Raw genomic sequence first — 21,131 nt, 5'->3', positions numbered from 1 at the left:
AGCCTGGAACCTGCTTCCGATTCTGTGTCTCCCTCTCTCTGACCCTCCCCCGTTCATACTCTGTCTCTCTCTGTCCCAAAAATAAATAAACGATGAAAAAAAAAATTTTTAATGACTATACGGTATTCCACAGTCTTGATTATACCGTGATTAGGTAACCACTACTATACTGAAAAATATTTGTGTTCCACCTTTCTTTATGTAACAGGAAGTGATAGAAAAATCTTACACAACTATCTAATTATAACATTATAATAAATTTCTAGAAACAGAACAGTTTGCACACTTAAAATATTATACATAATGCCAATCTTCCCTTCAGAAATTCTGAACCAAAATATGCTCCCATTAGTACAAGAAAGCAGCACTTCTCAAAGCATGGTCTACAAAATGGTACCAGACTGCAAACAGTTCTGGCCCACCAGGTAGGTTCAGAAATTGAGAGTAAACACTCAGAGACTTTTATAGGTATTTGACAGAATAATTTTACATCTGATAAACATTTTATATCTAGAAATATATTTGAGAGTTTATTTTGTAAACTTTTCATTTTCTTTTTTTGACTATTTATTTTTAATGTATTTTACAAATATATCAGCCAAAAACAGAGTGGAGGCATATGGTCCCTCACCTCAGTTTGAGAAAAACTAAATTATAGTACTTGCTTCCCCACACCATTACCAATTGCAGACATATTTTCTTTGGTTTTTTTTTTTTTTTTTCATCATTTTGGTCACAGAGATATGCCAGTGTTGACTTAATCTGCACTTTTGATAGCTAGCAGGTTTGCACACCTTTTCATGTTTGCTGGCCCTATACCCATTATTTGACGAATTACCCGCTTTTTGTTTTGTTTTGTTGTTTTAGAGAGAGAGAAAGAGTGCGCGATTGGGAGGGTGGTTAGGGGGCTGGAGAGAGAGAATCTTAGGCAGACTCCACCTTTAGCATGTGGGGCTTGATCCCACAACCCTGGAATCATGACCTGGGCTGAAGTCAAGAGTTAGATGCTCAACCAACTGAGTCACCCAGGTGCCCCTATGAATTACCTGTTTATATTTTTCCCCACAGTTCTATTAAGATGTTCATCTTTTTTTTTTTAATGTTTATTTTTGAGAGAGAGAGACAGAGTGTGAGCAGGAGAGGGGCAGAGAGAGAGGAAGACACAGAATCTGAAGCAGGGTCCAGGCTCTGAGTTGTCAGCACAGAACCCAACATGGGGCTCAAACCCACAAACTGTGAGATCATGATCTGAGCTGAAGTCAGACACTCAACCGACTGAGCCACCCCACCCAGGCACCCCAAGACATTCATCTTACTGATGAAATTGTTAGAGCTTATGGTAAGAGCACTTTGTATATTAGGGATATCAGCCTTTTGTTGATCCTGTGTTATGCAAACAAGTTTCATGGTTTAGATGGTTTTCCACTACACTAAAATATTAAAGACTTAAAATGTGTATATAGTTTCTTTTTTTGAAACTTTCCTTCATATTTTCTACTTACAGATGCCCTTCCCACCGTAATATTGTAAAAATATAGACTCATATATTATGCACATCCATTTATATCTTACCTTTTACATTTATAATTTCTTTCCTCTAGAATTATTTTCAAATGAGTTGTCTGGTAGGGACTCTGTTTCATTTTCCCATATGACTAGGTAGGTGTCCCAACACCTTTTGCTGAATAATTTATCTTTTTCCTTCCAATCTGAAATGCCAACCCTATCACTTACTAAGTTACCATATATACTTACCTATAGACTCTCTGTATTTTATTCATTGATATATTCTTGTGCCAATACTTCTGTTCAATCATTACTGACTTATACTATTCTTTAATATTTGAGATGGCAAGTACCCTGTTTAATATTTCTTATAATTCTGGGAGAGTTTTATAGGTTCATTCTTCCAGATCGTATTCATAATCATTTTGGCAGGTTCCCCAGTTTTGATAGGGATTGATTGCATCATGTTTGTGCTTTAATTAAGCAAAATTGATATTTTTATATTGTTGTACTGAAACTTACTTTCCAAGAACAAACTATCCTTCTCCACTTATTTGAAACTGATTTTATGTCCTATAATTGACTTTTCTACCTCTCTTCACTTAGTCCCTCAGATGTCTAGGTAAGTTGCTCCCAACTTCTATACCATGACACTGTAATTGTGAGTGGAATCTTTTCTTCAAAAATCTTTTCTAACATTCATGTCATAATTAACTCAACAATCTATTTTTTACTTATTTTGTAGCCAATCAGCAACCTTAATCAACAATCATAGTGCTTTTAGCAGATTTTCATGTGAGTCTAAACATGGTCTGTTAATTCCATTCATATTTTCAATCCATTCATTTAAAAAAGAAAAGCAAGGGGCGCCTGGGTGGCGCAGTCGGTTGGGCGTCCGACTTCAGCCAGGTCACGATCTCGCGGTCCGGGAGTTCGAGCCCCGCGTCGGGCTCTGGGCTGATGGCTCGGAGCCTGGAGCCTGTTTCCGATTCTGTGTCTCCCTCTCTCTCTGCCCCTCCCCCGTTCATGCTCTGTCTCTCTCTGTCCCAGAAATGAATAAACGTTGAAAAAAAAAATTAAAAAAAAAAAAAAAAAAAAAAAAGAAAAGCAAGCAGTTACATACATCTCAAAATACTGGTACAACTGAAAATTAATATATAAAAACATGAAGCTCCTCTGAGGTACATAAAATCTACTAGTGTATATAAATTGCATAGGGGTGCCTGGGTGGCTCAGTTAGTTAGGTGTCCAACTCTGGCTCAGGTTGTGATCTCATGGTTCATGAGTTCAAACCCCGTGTCAGGCTCTGTCCTGACAGCTCAGAGCCTGGAGACTGCTTCATATTCTCTGTCTCCCTCTCTCTCTCTCTCTGTCCTTTGCCCACTCACACCGTCTCTCTCTCAAAAATAAATATTAAAAAAAATTTAATAAGACACATACACATGCATATATTCTTGTATAAGATAGAAACTGAGAGGTCTCTAAAAGTTAAAATCTACTGTGGAAGAATGCAGAAAGACATATTGCAGAATAATGGAGAGCTTAAGGAAATCTTCATGAGAAAGTAGCATTTATTTTAGGCACAGAATGTCAGGATGTGAAAAGATCAGAGGGATAATATTCTAGAAAAAGAAAAAAAACCCATATGATCAAAGGCAAGAGGAGAAAAAAAACAGACAAAGTTTGGCTGGAGCACAGAGAATGCTAAAGGTTGATAAGTGGATCATTTTGAATATAAGATTAATTTGCTTCTTGTTTGGTAGAAAATGGTGAGCTATGGCACAAATAAAGCTATGCTTTAGGAAGAAGAATCTGGAGGCAGGACGCAAATACAGGGCAATTTGGAGCTGAGAAGAACTGAGGCAGAGAGTGTAACAGTTTTAAAACACAGGGGTCTATGTCCCCTCCCCTTGAACTTGGACTTTGTGACTGCTTGACTGATAAAATCCAGCAGAAGTGACACTGGACCTGTTCTCAAGCAAACCTTAAGAAACTGACACCTTTCTGAGGAACCTCGTGCACTGGTAGTGGGAATGCAAATTGGTGCAGTTACTCTAAAAAACAGTATGGAGGTTCCTCAGTTAAAAACAGAATTACCCTACAATCCAGCAATGGCACTACTAGGTATTTACCCAAAGAATACAGAAATAATAATTCAAAGGGATACATGCACCCCGATGTTTATAGCAGCATTACCTACAATAGCCAAGTTATAGAAATAACCCAGGTGTCCATCAACTAATACATAGATAAGAAGTGGTGTGTGTGTGTATATATATATATATATATATATATATATATATATATATATACATACACACACACACACACACAATGGAATATTACTGAGCCATAAAAAAAGAATGAAATCTTGCCACTTGCAATGATATGGATAGAGCTAGAGAGTATTATGCTAAGAGAAATAAGTCAGTCAGAGAAAGACAAATACCATAGGATTTCACTCATACGTGGAATTTAACAAACAAAGCAAATGAGCAAAGGAAAAAACAAAACAAAACAAAACAGACAAACCAAGAAACAGACTCTTAACTATAGAAAGCAAACTGATGGTTACCAAAGAGGAGGTGGGTGGGAGGATGGGTTACAGAAGTGATGAGGATGATAAGGATCAAGGCATGCACTTGAGATAAGCACCAGTGTTGTATGGAAGTGTTGAATCACTATATTGTACACCTGAAACTAATATTACACTGTATGTTAACTAATTAGAATTTAAATAAAAACTTAAAAAAAAAGAAACTGACATTTTTCACATCCTATCTCTTGGGACACTCACACTTGCAACTTAGCCACCATGCTCTAAAGAAGCTCAAGCGGTCTGTGGAAAGCCTACCTGGAGATAATCTGAGGTTCCTGGTTCTTAGCTCCCAGCCTACAGCTACCTCCACTTGCCAGGTATGTGACTGAATCATCTCAGAAGTGGATCCTCCAGCACCTAGCAAAGACCCAGCATTTGCCACAAGGAGCAGAGACAAAAACTTCTCTGCTGATCCCTGCCCTAATTGCAGATTCAAGGTTGCTGTCGTTTTAAGCACTTAGTTTAGGGTAGTTTGTTGCACAGCAATAGTAACTAGGATAGAGACAAATTTAGAGGTTCTCACAATAGTTCGGATCAATAGCATGAAGAACAACTTGAACAGTTAACTGTGACAAGGGGGTAAGGGCTAGACACCAGTGCTACTTTGAAGACACAGTCAATAGGAAGATGGCAGCCTAAAATTAAAATTTAGCCCCTGAGTTATTTTTCTGATTAAGAATTAACCAGGGGCAGGGGTTGGGGGGCGCCTGCGTGGCTCAGTTGGTTGAGTGTTCAACTTCAACTCGGGTCCTGATCTTGTGGTTCATGAGTTCGAGACCCACATAGGGCTCGCTGCTGTCAGTGCAGAACCCACTTCAGATCTTCTGTCCCCCTCTCTCTCTGACCCTCTTCCACTCACACTCTCTCTCTCCAAAATAAATAAACCTTTTTAAAAAAGAATTAACCAGGTAGGGGCACCTGAGTGACTCTGTCAGTTGATTTTGACTCAGGTCATGATCCCAGGGTCATGGGTTCGAGCCCCACATTGGCTCTGCACTGAGCATTGAGCCTGCCTGGGATTCTGTATTCTCTCTTTCTGCCTCTCTCCCCTGCTTGCGCTCTCTAAAATAAAATACAAAACAAAACAAACAAACAAACAAACAAACAAACAAAACCTTTTTTTAAAAATAATTAACTGGGTAAAAATACGTATTTACTAATAATTTAGAATTGCACATTGTAGTGAATTAGAATATGTGAAAGCCACAGTTAGCAATTTCTTCTCCCTACCCACCCCCACACTCTCCACTGGAAGAGTGTATTTTCCTGCCACATCAATATTGAGCTTAGCCATGCAATTTGCTATATCAATGGTATGTGAGCTTGACGTGATACTGGGTCAACTCCAAGGACAGGCCCTAAGAGACACTCAAGTTTCTACTTGGTCTTTACACTTCTGCTATGGCAGAAGACCATGCGACATTCAAGTCTCAGGAGAAAGACACCAGGAGCAATCCTCAATCCAACCCACAGCTTGGAGCTGAGCCCAGTGGAGCCTAGCATAGGTCATTCAAACCCCAGCCAACCTCCAAACACGCAGGCCAGAAATACTTATTGTAATAAACAACAGAATACAAGTGATAAGTCATTGCAATAAATAAATAAATAATTACTTCTGGTCGTATGCCACTGATTTCCTATATAGACGTCACAGTGTCTGACAAATACATTTACTAATATTTGAGAATGACCCACCATCTCATCACAAACGTAAACGATCATAATCCTAGTTATCATTACTTAGGGACACCGCTCAGTTGAAGAAATATGGGTAGATACATGTACTGATAATTCAAATGCTTCCATTTGGGTTACTAGGTGAGGCAGCATTGTGTCCATGAAACCAAAAGAGAATGTTTTAGTAAATTACACAATTTTTTTATCCTCACTGTTGCTTTCTTACTCATTCACTGGATGGGGGGCGGGGGGGGGAATGTTTCTGGTACAAAGCAGCAAATGTGACAAAACAGGAGATCTCTAAAGACAGGCTTTTGGGATTCATTGCACAGCAGCAGCTCTCAAAGTATGGTGCCTACTGCCACCTCAGGGAAGCCAGGAAGTCAAAACTATTTTCATAATGGTCCTATGACATTATTTGCCTTTTTGCATTCCCATTATCTCACAAGGTGGAGGTTTACAGAGGCCTCATCATGTTTGAAATCTCCATTGACGGACTGCAGAAGCAAGTAAGAGAATCCAAGTATCTTCCATCAAGCCAGAAATGAGAGGTTTACGAAAATATAAACAGTGCCATGCTTCTTACGAAACATATTTTGTTTTAGAAAAATATAGTTAATTTTCCATTTTAAAATATTTTTTAGGGGCACCTGCGTGGCTCAGTCGGCTAAGCGTCCGACTTTAGCTCAGGTCATGATCTCACGGTCTGTGAGTTCGAGCCCCACATCAGGCTCTGTGCTGACAGCTCAGAGCCTGGAGCCTGCTTCAGACTCTGTGTTTCCCTCTCTCTCTGACCCTCCCACACTCGTGCTCTGTCTCTCTCTCTCAAAAATAAATAAACATTAAAATTTTTTTTTTAATTTTTTTATGTTATGTGATGGGTTTATTACTTAAAATTAATTGATACAGAAATAGTTTTGTGTCCCCTTTTTCCTTTCTCATATGGCAAATAATTATGATATTAAGGCACATAAAGTAAAGCTGTTCGAGACCCTCTTGATTTTTAAGAGTATAAAGGGATCTAAGACCAAAAAGTTTGAGATACACTCCATACTATGGCACAGAGTATGCGCCAATGCGTTCAAAAGTACAAAGGGGGAGCATACTTTAAGGAGAGTGGAAGCAATAGGCATGAGTTTGTGGGGTTCCTACAGGAACGGTCTTAGACTTCAATATCATCACCTTCATAATTTAGGTAGAAGTGACAGCCATGTGGCTTTTTCCATTCAAATTTTTTACTTTGTTCATAATAATCCTGCTGAATAGTGCCTTTAAACGGTAAAGAATATGGCAGGAGAGACTGAATCAACTGTGACAGCTTACACAGTGCTGACACTAAAAACGTCTTCTACTTTGTTCAAGCTGCTACATACTGCTTCTAAGATGCTCCGGCATTATTAAGAGAAAAAAAAAAAATGTCCATGTACTTAAGTCAACAGAAATGAACTGTTGATATAAGTAGTTATTCGTGTTTATTAAGCACTCTTCCCCCAAAGGACTCAAACATTTCAAATGTATTAGCATGCATAAAACCTCCACTAATAACCTCACAAAGTACACAGCTCCTGTTTCCACATTTTAGAAGAAGAAAATTTTATTAGTTAATACACAGTAAACTACAATACAGAAACATTAAATCCCTAATGCCTCATCTCTGCCCACCAATCATTCACACATCATGCCAAACACAAAATGGATAATCTCTTGAACCACCACATTTGAAACTTTTGAATGAGCATCACATTAAACTGAGATAATTTCAGAGCATCCTTTCCACCTTCACTATCTCTACAGCCTACCTGAAACCCTTAAGCCTGGAAAAATGCTTCCTAATAAGACTGTCAGAAATCTTCTACAGGGGTGCCTGGGTGGTTCGGTCGGTTAATGTCCAAATCTTGATTTTGGCTCAGGTCATGATCTCACAGTTTGTGGGTTCGAGCCCCACGTCAGGCTCTGTGCTGACAGCATGGAGCCTGCTTGAGATGCTTTCTCTCTATCTCTCTCTGCCCCCACTCATACATACTCTCTCTCAAAAATAAATAAACGAGGGGCGCCTGGGTGGCACAGTTGGTTAAGCATCCGACTTCAACCAGGTCACGATCTCGCGGTCCGTGAGTTCGAGCCCCGCGTCAGGCTCTGGGCTGATGGCTCAGAGCCTGGAGCCTGTTTCCGATTCTGTGTCTCCCTCTCTCTCTGCCCCTCCCCCGTTCATGCTCTGTCTCTCTCTGTCCCAAAAATAAATAAACGTTGAGAAAAAAATTAAAAAAAATAAATAAACGAATAAAAGATTTTCTACACGTTAATGAAGCAAAAATTAGTCACTGAACTTGGATACTCGGGCACTACAATCCTCATGGCTAAAAACACACTCAAAATGCTGAATCTACATTTTATAAAACTGGCAAATTGTTTTTCCAATGAAGAATTAAGCTGTCTTCTGCCTCTTAGGTCTATCTGTAAGCAATATGAGGCAATGTGGGGAAATACGTGCCCTACCTTCTTCCACAGCCTCGTCATAACTACGTACATAACCTATGCTAATAATTCAGTGGAGAGGCAGATAAAGGGCAACTAACAAGGAAAAATGTCAGTTAATTAACTGATAAGAAATAATGATATTTATGTGCTGAATGAGGGCATACAAGAGTAATGTCAGCTTTTGTAACAAATAGATCCAAAAATATACAAACTCTCGACACAAAAGAAGTTTAATTTTCTCCCTCTCTCTCTCTCTCTCTCATGCTCATATAATTTATGCTCCTTCTTCCACTGCATACGGTTGTTACTGCGAAAGACTGCAAATATTGCCATCAGCGATTTTCTATTCAAGAATATGTGGGTGTTCCTGCCTAGGGAAGAGTGCTTCTTCACACAACAATATAGACCTGATTTCTTCAGTCCTGTCTCCCTCACCATCCACTACAGTCCATGGTCATCTCCATCCAAGCAGAGGAAGAACGAAGGTAGAACATGGGGTTTAGAAGCCTTGTCCCAGTCTGACACCCATGTTGACACAGATTGTCACACAGCTGCTGTGTGCCTCAAAGTGAGGAAGCAGCACACAAGAGGAACAGACTATCTGCTCAAACACAACGTAAAACAACATGCCACAGTCTACTTATTCTGGGAAACAAGCAAAACAGGCCAATCGACCTAGCTGGCAAGAATCAAAAATGTGATTTTCACAGGCAACGGTTTTGATTAGATTCTCAGTGTAAAGAAACAGAATTACAAACACCAATCTCTACCAAAAATAATAAAAAAGAGTTGTCCCACTACTAACACAAAGTGAGATGTCCATAATTCTTATATATGTATTCTTTCAGGTAAGGATAATGAAAGTATTTCTTTCCATAAAAGAAGATCAGAATATCTTACTTGTGTCCTGGCTAATTTATGGAATCACTGATTTCTGGTTCTCTGGATGCTCTTTAGTTACCTTGTTATCATTATTCCACGCAGAGGGGGATGGCCGCTGGAACAGGTGAAACTATTTACATATGCAGAAAAGCTGTTTTCCTCATTTCTCTTTCATTCTCCACAGTCGATTCTGTCACACCTACCACCAAGGTCACTGACCCTGGTCACCACAGCTGGCTCTGTCCACAGCCACTAGGGCTGCTGACTGCACCAGGGATGGGAAGAATTCTAAAGCACCTTCTGCCTCACTGAGTTATCACTCAAGCCAGGGGGTACAGTCCCAGGTTTGGCAGACCTTAAGTCCTGTGCTTCCTCTAGCTGGCAGAAGTCCGAAAAAACACAAACACGGGAGTTTCTGTTTGGGAAATTAAGAACAGGGTACTCTCACCCACCCAGCTTCACACAATGATGGATTCCCCTAAATTCAGGAAAAGGATTCAGATGCCAGGCAGCCCCAGTAGTGACAAAGGTCTAGTACAGACACAATAAAATATTAACAAATCAAATGCACACAGACCCCTGTTGGTTGTCATGGAATGGGAGCGGTCATGAGAGAGAAAACTGGAAAAAGAATATGGGGAGAACAATTTTCTTTTCCAGTCGTGCACTAGGGAATTCATGTCCATAAAATCCCCCAAGATTCTATAAGGCAAGCCAGGACCCATGAGGTCCACTCAGTGGCAGGACCTCATGGGCGAAGCTACAAAAGTATGGACCATCATCCCCAACACTGCCTAAAAAACTTCCTGTGACGATGGAAAGGTTCTATCTATGCGCTGTCCAGGATGTACCCTCTTGCCACATGTGGCCACTGAGCATCTGAACTGTGACTAGTGTCAATGATGAACTCAATTGTTAATTTTCTTAATTAAAATTTACATTTAGGGGCGCCTGGATGGCTCACTTGGTTGGGAATCCAACTCTTGATCTCAGTTCGGGATCATAAGTTCAAGCCCTCGTTGAAAATAGATAGATAGATAGATAGATAGATAGATAGATAGATAGATAGATACAAATTTAGGTTTCAATAACCACATGTGGCTTCGGGCTATCCATACCTGACAGTGCAGACTAGCCTTTCTGGTGGTGTCTAACCAATCCACTGCCCCAAGTAACCTTATCTAGTATCTTTTTAAAAAATGTGGATATTTCTTTCCCATAACTATTGAAGAACATTCATTCTGGCTCCGTTTTGGTTAGATCATGGTTAGATCAACCCTACCTTGATTTAGGGACCTTCACTATGTTCTAGAACAATGTTTCTCAATGTCTCTGATTACAGTGACCCATTTTTCATGTCAAAACACATTATTAACCATTTATAAGAGTGGTGCTTTAACTCCTATTAAGAAAACCCATTAGAGTAAAAAAAAGCTCCTCGTAGGTCAGTAATACTTTATATTCATGCATATTTCTTCATCATGATAGCAGCTATGTAGATAGAAAACACAGGAGATGGTAATTTATTGAATACATGAGCAATCCTTGATATTACCATAGATTCTAGGACATCTTACAATATCCCACAGCATCGTGGGCTCCATGACCCACACAGGTTAGGAGACCTCTTCTAAAGACACATCCCTAAGTGGTCAGCAGATCTGTGATGATATGTGGCACAAATGAGGGTCTCTGTTCACTAGAGGGATTTGGATTAGTAATGGAAAATGAGAAAAAGTAACTTTCCTAATGCATGGCAGTCAAGTATTTTCAACATCTATCTGATAGCAGATGTACAATATAGATTATTTATGCTGTACTTAAGCTCGATCATCCTGTTAGCTTCAAAGAAGATCAAGGTCTTACAATTTGGGTTTCCTAAAAGTGTACTGTTATAACTCAACAGTTATATGATGTTCATCAGCTCTCTTCCTATCATCATTTTGTCAAAAATACACTCACTCTCTGATTAACTCATTTCTCTGTGTCAACTTGGAAACTAAAATCTAAAGAAATAATTTGAGGAAAAAAATTTAAAGCAAACATTTACTGAGTGGTTCCCAGACTGGAGCTGGCCATGTTCTGGACAAGTTCATTTTAAGCTGGAGGTGAAAAGTGACTTTTGTTTTTTAAGTTTATTTATTTATTTTTTTTTTCAACGTTTATTTATTTTTGGGACAGAGAGAGACAGAGCATGAACGGGGGAGGGGCAGAGAGAGAGGGAGACACAGAATCGGAAACAGGCTCCAGGCTCTGAGCCATCAGCCCAGAGCCCGACGTGGGGCTCGAACTCACGGACCGCGAGATCGTGACCTGGCTGAAGTCGGACACTTAACCGACTGCGCCACCCAGGCGCCCCTAAGTTTATTTAGTTTTTTATAATGTTTTTCTTTATTTTTGAGAGAAAGACAGAGCAGGAGTGGGGGAGGGGCAGAGAGAGAGAGGGAGACACAGAATCTGAAGCAGGCTCCAGGTTCCAAGCTGTCAGCACAGAGCCCACACACAGCCCGACGAGGGGCTCGAACTCATGAACCATGAAATCATGACCTGAGCTGAAGCTGGATGCTTAACCAACTGAGCCACCCAGGCACCCTTATTTATTTATCTTTGAGAGAGAGAGAGTAAGAGAGCAAGCAGGGGAAGGGCAGAGAGAGAGGGAGAGAGAGAGAAACCCAAGCTGACAGCTCAGAACCCAATGTGGGCCCTGAATTCACAAACTGTGAGATCATGACCTGAGCCAAAATCAAGAGAAGAGACGCTTAACTGACTGAGCCACCCAGGTGCCCCTGAAGATGAAAAGTCACTTCTGTGAAGCAGATGGAAGAATGAAGAAGATGCCATTAACACCACAAGTCTGTGATTGTAAAATGGGGAGAAATGTTTCCACACTATAACCTCTCTGCTCAGAAATGACCAAAGAACTAAAATCTTACAGTTGGAGAGGAAACTGACATAGAAGGATAATGGCACAAAGTCAGGTTTGACTTCTGTGATCTTGGAACATCCCAAAACCTATGAGGAGATCCTGTGGTTTGGGTGACAGACCCATCAGACCCCACCATAACTCATGTCTCCAAGGACCTCTCAGGACATGCCACTTTCCTGAGAACCTTTTAGAACAGGGGAGCTGGCCGATGTTGGTTCACATTACAGAGTAAAAGGTACCGGATGAAAACAAAAGCAACTGCTAGTTTTGGAGCTCAGCCCATGAAATCTATCCATAAACCTAAGAATACCCACAATTTCATTACAGCTGTAAAGTATCAAGATGTATAATATAAATTATTTATGTAGCAGTTAAGCTCAATTATTATTCAAGCTTCAAAGAAGATCAAGGTCTAACATAGTATCACGCAAATCACAATCCACACTCTGAAAAAGAAGTCTCACAGAAGAAAACATAAGATACGACAGATTGAGCCACAGACCATTTTATACTTCCAAACTCTGGGCTTCCTACAATGAAGTCACCCACTGAAAAAAGAGGAACATAGTTCATCAAGATAGGCTGAAATTAATCTATTTCAATTTTTAAAATGGATCTACTGAAAGACATTCACTTACTACACTTCACGTACATTGACTGCTATAGACATCAACAATTCATTCAAAACGGTCATGCTTTTAAAAGACTGGGAAACACAGTATTGAATTTAGAAAGCTGAATCTGAGGTTTTAATTCAATTCACAATGGCATGCATTACCAGCATAAAAATTGCTTCTTGATTAAGTAGTCTCGGGTGGTAATTTACTCAAGATAACACATTTTTTTAAATGTCACAAATTAATTTTAAAAAGCACACATGCCTACCTTTTCAAGAAAGATCACATTTCACGATTCCGTATCATACAGTAACCATCTCTTCCTGTGGGGGTGGAAAAGAAGAAAGACCATCCACTAATAACAGAAAGTAGCAAAGGTGAACTTTTAAGACCGTAACGTATAATTTCCTTATGTTATGCCTTCATTTATAATATTAAACAAATGGAAATCTTTCAAGTTAGACTTAAAATATTTCTTCATTTCTCTCTAAATGAAATATTTTAAAGATTCTGATTCCAATGATTTGATTTCTGAGGAGCAAATGAATAAAATCAAATGGATATAGATAAAAATAGGAATTTTTCAAAATTAGAATTAAAGTATTTACTTCCCATCTATCCCAATGACATATACTCAATACTTTCATTCCATGAAGTAAATGTGTAAAATTCCACTCCTGTTTCTATTTTTCCAAGGGGGAAATGAGGTGAAGAAGTTGTAATAGCCTGCGTAGGTAACAGAAGGTAACAGAATTATAAGCAGCTGTTTCCTTCTGTTGTATACTTTTTATTTTCCAAGCTAATAAGCCATATTTACAGGCTCTGTATTTCTTAGCTAAGACTTTTAGATCAAGAAAAATATATAAAGGAAACTAAATCAAAATAAGGTCACTGTGATTTCATTTTACATTTATTATTTTCAATAAATAATTGACATAGAAAACCTGCTAGTCCCTAATAAATACTAAATATAATTTTTCTCTTCAAAATTACTTGTTGGCAAAGATTAAAGTATTCCAATATTTTAACTTTACATACTGAAGTCCAAATAAGTAAAAGGTTTATAGTCTAAGTTAATCATCTACTCCTTAAACTGTTTCAACCAAATCTAATTAAAACAGCCAATGGAATCACGTCCACACGAATGTAATTGTGACTCTGACCCTGATACATTAGATTCCATGTGTAAAGCAATGTAACTCCCAGTGGGGATAATGATATGGAGAGGTTTTGAAAAACAATGACCACAATTTCTAACCCAAAAGAACTCCAAAAATTGGAATGACTGCCAATGCATTTAATTCACGGAGATCACACTCCGGGGTAAATGGAATCACTCATACACACACATTGGATGGGGACTCCCTAGATTAGCCTGTGCTCATTCTAGTTGTCACCCTTTTTTCAGACAATAAAAACCCCCTTTAAAGTAAGAAATCTTGCTGAAAGGCATGTGAATCCTGTAACCACATCCATACCTGCATATGCCCTTCCTGAGTACCACCATCTTGGTATGACCAGAACGTCTCTCCTTAGAAGCAATACCAAATCCCTACATGGACTCCCAAAGTCTGCCAGCATCTGGGGCCTTGTCTCTCCTGCTTCTCTTCACTTTAGAAACAGCATTACTTTGGCTCTCTCACTACCAACACAGGACAGTTAGGGTAACAGCTGACTATTCTGTTTTCTGAAATTACCTAAGGTCTTATAGGTGCAGGTAAACTCTGCTGGCAACAACAACAAAAAGCCAGGACAAATCACGATTGATTCAGAAACATGGTTCAACATGCAGAGGCTGAGCCAAATCATAATCTACGGCCCAGTAACAACTGTATGGAGGTCCTCATAGATCTTCAGTTCATAACTGGCCATCCAGAGGTACCCACGTGGCTTAATCAGTTAAGCGTCCAACTCTCGATTTCAGCTTAGGGCATGATCTCATGGTTATGAGATCAAGCCCCGCGTCAGGCTCCGTGCTGGGCAAGGAGCCAACTTGAGATTCTCTCTCTCTCTCTCTCTCTCTCTCTCTGCCCCGCCCCCTGCTCACACGCACTCTATCAAATAAATAAATAAATAAATAAATAAATAAATAAATAATAAAACTGGCCACCCAGAAACAAGAAGATATCTAGGATTTACTTTGAAAGAATCCAGTCAGGGTTTGGACAAGGAGAGCTAACAAATCAAAAAAGTGTCAGTGAGTTTGTGGTAGTTCAATGAAGGATACATGAAGGTTCATTGTAATATTTGCTCTACTTTTACATTGTAATTAAATTTTCCATAACAAAATATTAAAAGATGGTCATCTAATTAAAGTTATGTGTGAAAATATGACAAAGAGAAATGCACAGAGCATAAATATCACAATCTTCCTGTTTTCCAAACACCCTTCATAAAAAGGGGAAATAACTTTAAAAATTTTAAATTAAATAACACACTAGAAAAGATGAAAAGCCTTCAGTTACAATTTTATTAATGAAGTAATAATGGCCTTGAATCTTTCTTTAAATATTTTAAAAGCCAAATAACAAGTATGTACTTACCTACTATAAACTTATTTTTTTATTATTATTTCAAGTATTTCTGCTTTTAATTAAGTGACAGAAACATAGAAGCATGGCTTGTCTCAGGATTGTCAGACATTGTTGCTCATTAAGTATGACTTTGATTAAAAGAAGTAGGAAAATGGATGACCTATAATTAATATCAATGCGATCTGTTCCATGAACTAAAAATCTTTGTAACTATGATCCAAGAGGGGATCATTAAAAGAGAAAGAGAGAGAGACAGAGGGATTCTATTGGTATAAATTTTGGATTTGCAGATATAAACTATCAGATCTGCAACCCACTGATGTAGCTGAATGATCTGTTCCTGGGGAACAGCCAAAAGATGGGCACTCATACGACTCACTACTCATGCGGCTAGAATTTGAAAGAGACTAGGAGGGGTCATATGAGGGTAGTCGCAGCTTTCACAATAAGCAGGGAAACTCACATGCCAAGTAAAATCATCGTTACAGCCTCAGAATTTGACTTACTGACCCTGCCAGACACCACTATTGAAAATCTGACACTGGACATAAATTAAAAAGCAGGATTTATATCATAGTTTGGGAAAAGAACATGTGTAAAGCTTTACCAAGTCTTCTCCAAAGATGAACCAGGGGCAATAACAAACTTTGGCTCCCTCTGAACAGAACAGCACAAGACCAACACTAAATCCTAACACGAGATTCGATCTTTTTTTTTTTTTTTTTTTTAAAGAAGCTGATAGTTTTCTATTTTCCTTTTTAAGTTTTCCTGGCCTAAAACAATCTGTTTCCTTTCCAATGAAGAAACAATGCCAAATTCTGAAAAGGAAATTTGTCTGACTTAATGGGTAAGCACATAAAAGCTGGAAAAGGGAGTATTATGGGAAAACCAGAGCAACTCGGCCTTATGGGGCAGGCTTCCAAATTTATCAGCAAAATGATCAAGGGTTAGAGAAGGGAGTGTGTGGGTAATAATTATTAACAAGTTGCATGATGGAGGTCAGCTAAACAAAATTCACTTGTTTTCAATTTGAAACATCACAGTTCCAGCGGTTTACTACATATAGGCTAAGAAAAACTTTCACTAGCTTACATCCATACTCAGAAATTTTTCATATTTTATTCAATTAGGAATGGCATTTAATTATGCATTTAATAGATATTTGTCAAATAAATGCATTAATGAGGTGGCAACTAATACCTACCAATCATGAAATCTCAACCTAAGGTCATTAGAAATAAAATTAGAATTTTTTTTAGAAATAAAATCCTCAGGTATAGCAGTTATGGCTATTCGTCTAACCAACATGCATAACCTTAATTTTCTTGTAGGTGGCAATATGCCAGGCTAAAATGGTTTGTGCCCCAGACTCCCTTGCAGCTAGGAGTAGGCATGTGACACAGTTTTGACCAATGAGATGCGAAAGAAAGGGCTCTAACAAAGTCTGTTCTCATTACATAAACCCATTCCCTTCCCTCTTTCCTGGGAATAGCTACTGGGAGGTGTAGAGCCATCTCACAACCACAAGAACAAAAGGCAGACAAAAAATAAGTAGAAAGAAAGCAGAACGAGCCCGGTTCTCTTATGGTTTTGCTGAGATGCTATACCTGCCCCAAATGCTTAGGTTCTTAAACTGGCATCCCATGTTAGGAATGACAAACCTCTGCTGGTTCAAGTTGCCATTTTCTATAACTCAGCCAAAAATATTCTAACACGAGATACGATTCACCCCCCCCCCCACCCCATGCTATGTTCTCAAAGCCCCTCCTATTTCCACTGACTGATGCTCCACAGAACTATCCAATAACACAGTCACGGAACTATTGCTGACTCATCAACAGTTTCCACTCATTAAGAGCACGCCTCATACTAAAAGGCAACAAGCTTGAGGGTGAGCAGTCATGAGGAAAACCATCAGCAAACAACAGGCCATGTCATTCTACCAAGCCACACGGCACCCTCCTGTGGACCACCTCACTCTGTCAGGGATACAAAAATTTAAAAAAATAAAATTAAATTAAAAGATGCCAAAAAAGAGAGCAATGTTATTCCAGTGATCAAGAAATGGAACATGCTCTACCTAAAGACTCTCTACAAAATCTGTATGTCTCAACAAAGAAAAGGAAATATTTAGAGGTATGGCTAACTAAATTCAACATCAGAAAGGAAACATCTCAGGAGCACCTGGCTGGCTCAGTGGGTTACGTGCTGACTTTGGCTCAGGTCATGATCTCGCGGTTGGTGGGTTCGGGTCCCACATCTAGCTCTGTGCTGACAGCTCAGAACCTGGAGCCTGCTTTGGATTCTGTGTCTCCCTCTCTCTCTGGCCGTCCCCGACTCACACTCTGTCTGTCTGTCTCTCTCTCTCTCTAAAACAAAATAAACATAAAAAAATTTAAAAAAAAAGGAAACATTTCTAAAAAACAGAAAACAGGAACAGGAGGATACATTTTGAGGGCTGAAGGGCTGTCCTGCATCCTAGTTCAGATGCCTTTACTCTGTGCTTCCACAGAGCCTTAGCGATGTACTTTCTGTGGAACTTAAAATTCTAGTCATTTCTCTTAGATTGACCTCTCTTGATAAAACATAAACTCCTCGAGCTGAGAAAAGCTGGCATGTAACAAGTACTGACAAGTACCGAATGAATGAATGGGTAAAACTACACATTACCAAGAGACTTTATGAAAAGTATGCAATCCTTTTTTTTTTTTTTTTTCTGATGTAGGAATGTTTTAATGGCCAAAGATGGGGAAAAATACAGAGTACTTTAATAGTAAACTCACTAAATAATTAATATAGTCACAGAATGGGAAATAGTCACCCATGTAAAATAAGCAATGATGGCTTTGACAAATGGTTTGGAGATGTTTTCCTGTGATATTGCTGAATGAGCAAAAAAAAAATGCAGAAAAATGCACATAACATGGTCGTAATTTTGTAAAATAATAATTTAAAACACCCTGAACATGATTTTTTAATATATTGTCTGTATGAGAGTTCATGAGTAAATATATTTGTTTTTCTCTGGAATAACAGCAAAGGCTACTTCTTACGTAATTAACACATAACCTGGAGACAGTCAGAGGGCAATAGCCAGAGGAAGAAAAGGAGGAAGGACATTAAGAAAAACTGGAAAAGAAAAGAAATTAAGATTTTGTGTATATTTTGGGGCGCCTGGGTGGCGCAGTCGGTGAAGCGTCCGACTTCAGCCAGGTCACGATCTCGCGGTCCGTGAGTTCGAGCCCCGCGTCGGGCTCTGGGCTGATGGCTCAGAGCCTGGAGCCTGTTTCCGATTCTGTGTCTCCCTCTCTCTCTGCCCCTCCCCCATTCATGCTCTGTCTCTCTCTGTCCCAAAAATAAATAAACGTTGAAAAAAAAAATTTAGAAATTAATAGCAGTGATCGCTTCCAGACAGAATAGAAGTAAGCATGGGGATGGTACTACTGTAAAATGTACTACTATATGAATTTTTTACAGTATTTTTTAAATATATTTTTTTCTTTCTTTTTTTATTAAATATAATTTATTGTCAAATTGGTTTCCATACAACACCCAGTGCTCATCCCACCAGATGCCCTCCTCAATGCCCATCACCCACTTTCCCCTCATGCAATCCTTATTAAAAAAATATTTGTGAGCATCATTTCTAGAAATACAATGATGGTATGAACTGTTCAACTGACCCAACATGACATATTCAACTGTCAAATGTCTAGAGAAATGAAAGAACTACACTCAAGAAGTAGCTAGATAAGCCAGACAATGTGTTAGGCACTTTGCAGCCACTATTTCATAACCTTCACGACCCACCAGTTAGTTACTGGGGGCTCCCCTTTCAGATGGGGACAAGTTCATAAGGAGCTAAGGAACTCACCTAAGGCCACGTATCTATCTAGTAAAAGGCAGACTTGATATTCAAACCCAAAAAGGTCAGCTCTCACTTTTCTGCTGTACCATGCTGCTTCCTCTCTTTGATCTTTACTCAAATACTGTTTATAAAATGTACACATTAGCCGAGGTAACAGTCACAAGAACCTTCAGTTCGTGGCCTCAAAAGCACACGCAGGGTAAGTAAGGGTCCACTGTAACCTCAAGCACAATTATTTCTTGTCCATGTCAGAAATCTGACGTGGTTTGGCATGACACAGATAGTGACCTTCTCTAGCTCATCTTACAGCTGTAAGGAATTACCAAATTTTTATACACATGGCATATTAAAAACAAGGTACTATGTATGTACTTATATGACCTAGAAATGATGCAAAATAAACCCATGAGTCGATGGCTTCAGTTTCAGAAATCAATAGCCCCCACACCCCCACCCACATAGGGACACACATGAGCTACTCTTTCCAGGGCACATTAATAGATCATATGGCCCCAAGATCTTAGAGACTGGTTGGCAGGTGGGCATAACACCTATCGTTTCTAAGCATACAAGATATCAGATATACTGAAGCAGTTAAAATAATAGGCTCATTTGAACCAAAAGAGGAAAAAAATCTACTGCAGAAAGAATTTTAAAAATAAGTAAATTTTGCAATAGACTACTAACACTTTTCACTGAATAAATAATTCCTCCTCGAAGTTGATGAAAATTTGGTGAAAATATTTATCCAGTAAACATCTTAATGAAATAAACTGTTATGACTCCAATTTAACAACTTCATAAATTCTGATGGAGAAATAGACTCACCACCCCCGAAACATTTGGTAATTATTTTTACACAATATGTGCACAGTCTATGATATACGTGCATAGATGGAAAAGTGAACCACAGTGGATTAGACTAAACATGAGCTTCTCTGTTCTGCCATTTCAGGTTAACATTTCTACTGATTTTTAAACAATACAGAGTATTTTGTAAGTCATGATTTTCATCAGGACAGCTAGAAATGGATTCTACCCATTTTTTTTAAAGTTTATTTATTTATGAGACAGAGAGAGACAGAGCATGAATGGGGGAGGGGCAGAGAGAGAGGGAGACACAGAATCCGAAGCAGGCTCCAGGCTCTGAGCCATCAGCCCAGAGCCTGACGTGGGGCTCGAACTCACGGACCGCGAGATCGTGACCTGAGCTGAAGTCGGACGCGTAACCGACTGAGCCACCCAGGCGCCCCTCTACCCATTTTTTTAAAAACGTCAATTGGGATAGTTATTATGTGATAAAACACATTTCCAATTTTTCCTCTCCCTTTTCATTAGTTATTAGGTGTATTTGAAATTTTTTCCATACATAGATCTTTGGGGGAAAAAATCATAATTTAGTATAAGGATGCGGAATCTTTTTCCAAATAATGGCTGGATTATCTTTAAGAGGACATACTCTTTTGGGAATGCAAGCTGGTGCAGCCACTCTGGAAAACAGCATGGACATTCCTCAAAAAATTAAAAATAGAACTACCCTACGACCCAGCAATTGCACTACTAGGTATTTGTCCAAGGGACACAGGTGTGCTGTTTCAAAGGGACATATGCACCCCAATGTTTATAGCAGCACTATCAACAATAGTCAAAGTATGGAAAGAGCCCAAATGTCCATCAATGGATGAATGGATAAAGAAGATGTGGTATATACATATACAATGGAGTATTACTCGGCAGTCAAAAAGAATGAAATCTTGCCATTTGCAACGACGTGGATGGAACTGGAGGGTATTATGCTAAGTGAAATTAGTCAGAGAAAGACAAATATCACATGACTTCACTCATATGAGGACTTTAAGAGACAAAACAGATGAACATAAGGGAAGGGAAACAAAAATAATATAAAAACAGGGAGGGGGGCAAAACATAAAAGACTCTTAAATATGGAAAACAAACAGAGGGTTACTGGAGGGGTTGTGGGAGGGGGGATGGGCTAAATGGGTAAGGCGCATTAAGGAATCTACTCCTGAAATCACTGTTGCAC

The 21,131-nt window shown here is 39.1% G+C and overlaps 1 protein-coding gene across 11 annotated transcripts in view; it reads right to left on the bottom strand.

Moving 5' to 3' along the window:
• The window catches only part of PLCB4 (phospholipase C beta 4), a 424,518-nt gene that overhangs the window by 378,156 nt on the left and 25,231 nt on the right, over positions 1-21,131 (bottom strand). For 6 of the 11 annotated variants that reach the window (XM_045445295.1, XM_045445285.1, XM_045445299.1 and 3 more), the window contains exon 2: positions 12,954-13,008. The exons of the other annotated variants lie outside the window; for them this stretch is intronic. The gene's annotated coding sequence lies outside the window, so the exon portion shown is untranslated. The remainder of the gene's footprint in view (positions 1-12,953; positions 13,009-21,131) is intronic. 11 annotated transcript variants of the gene reach the window in all.

The sequence above is a fragment of the Leopardus geoffroyi genome, chromosome A3, assembly GCF_018350155.1.
Source record: "Leopardus geoffroyi isolate Oge1 chromosome A3, O.geoffroyi_Oge1_pat1.0, whole genome shotgun sequence".
NCBI classification, from domain to species: Eukaryota; Metazoa; Chordata; class Mammalia; order Carnivora; family Felidae; genus Leopardus; species Leopardus geoffroyi.
The sequence above is the reverse complement of the archived record's forward strand: the minus strand, read 5'-3'. Positions and strand labels throughout refer to the sequence as shown.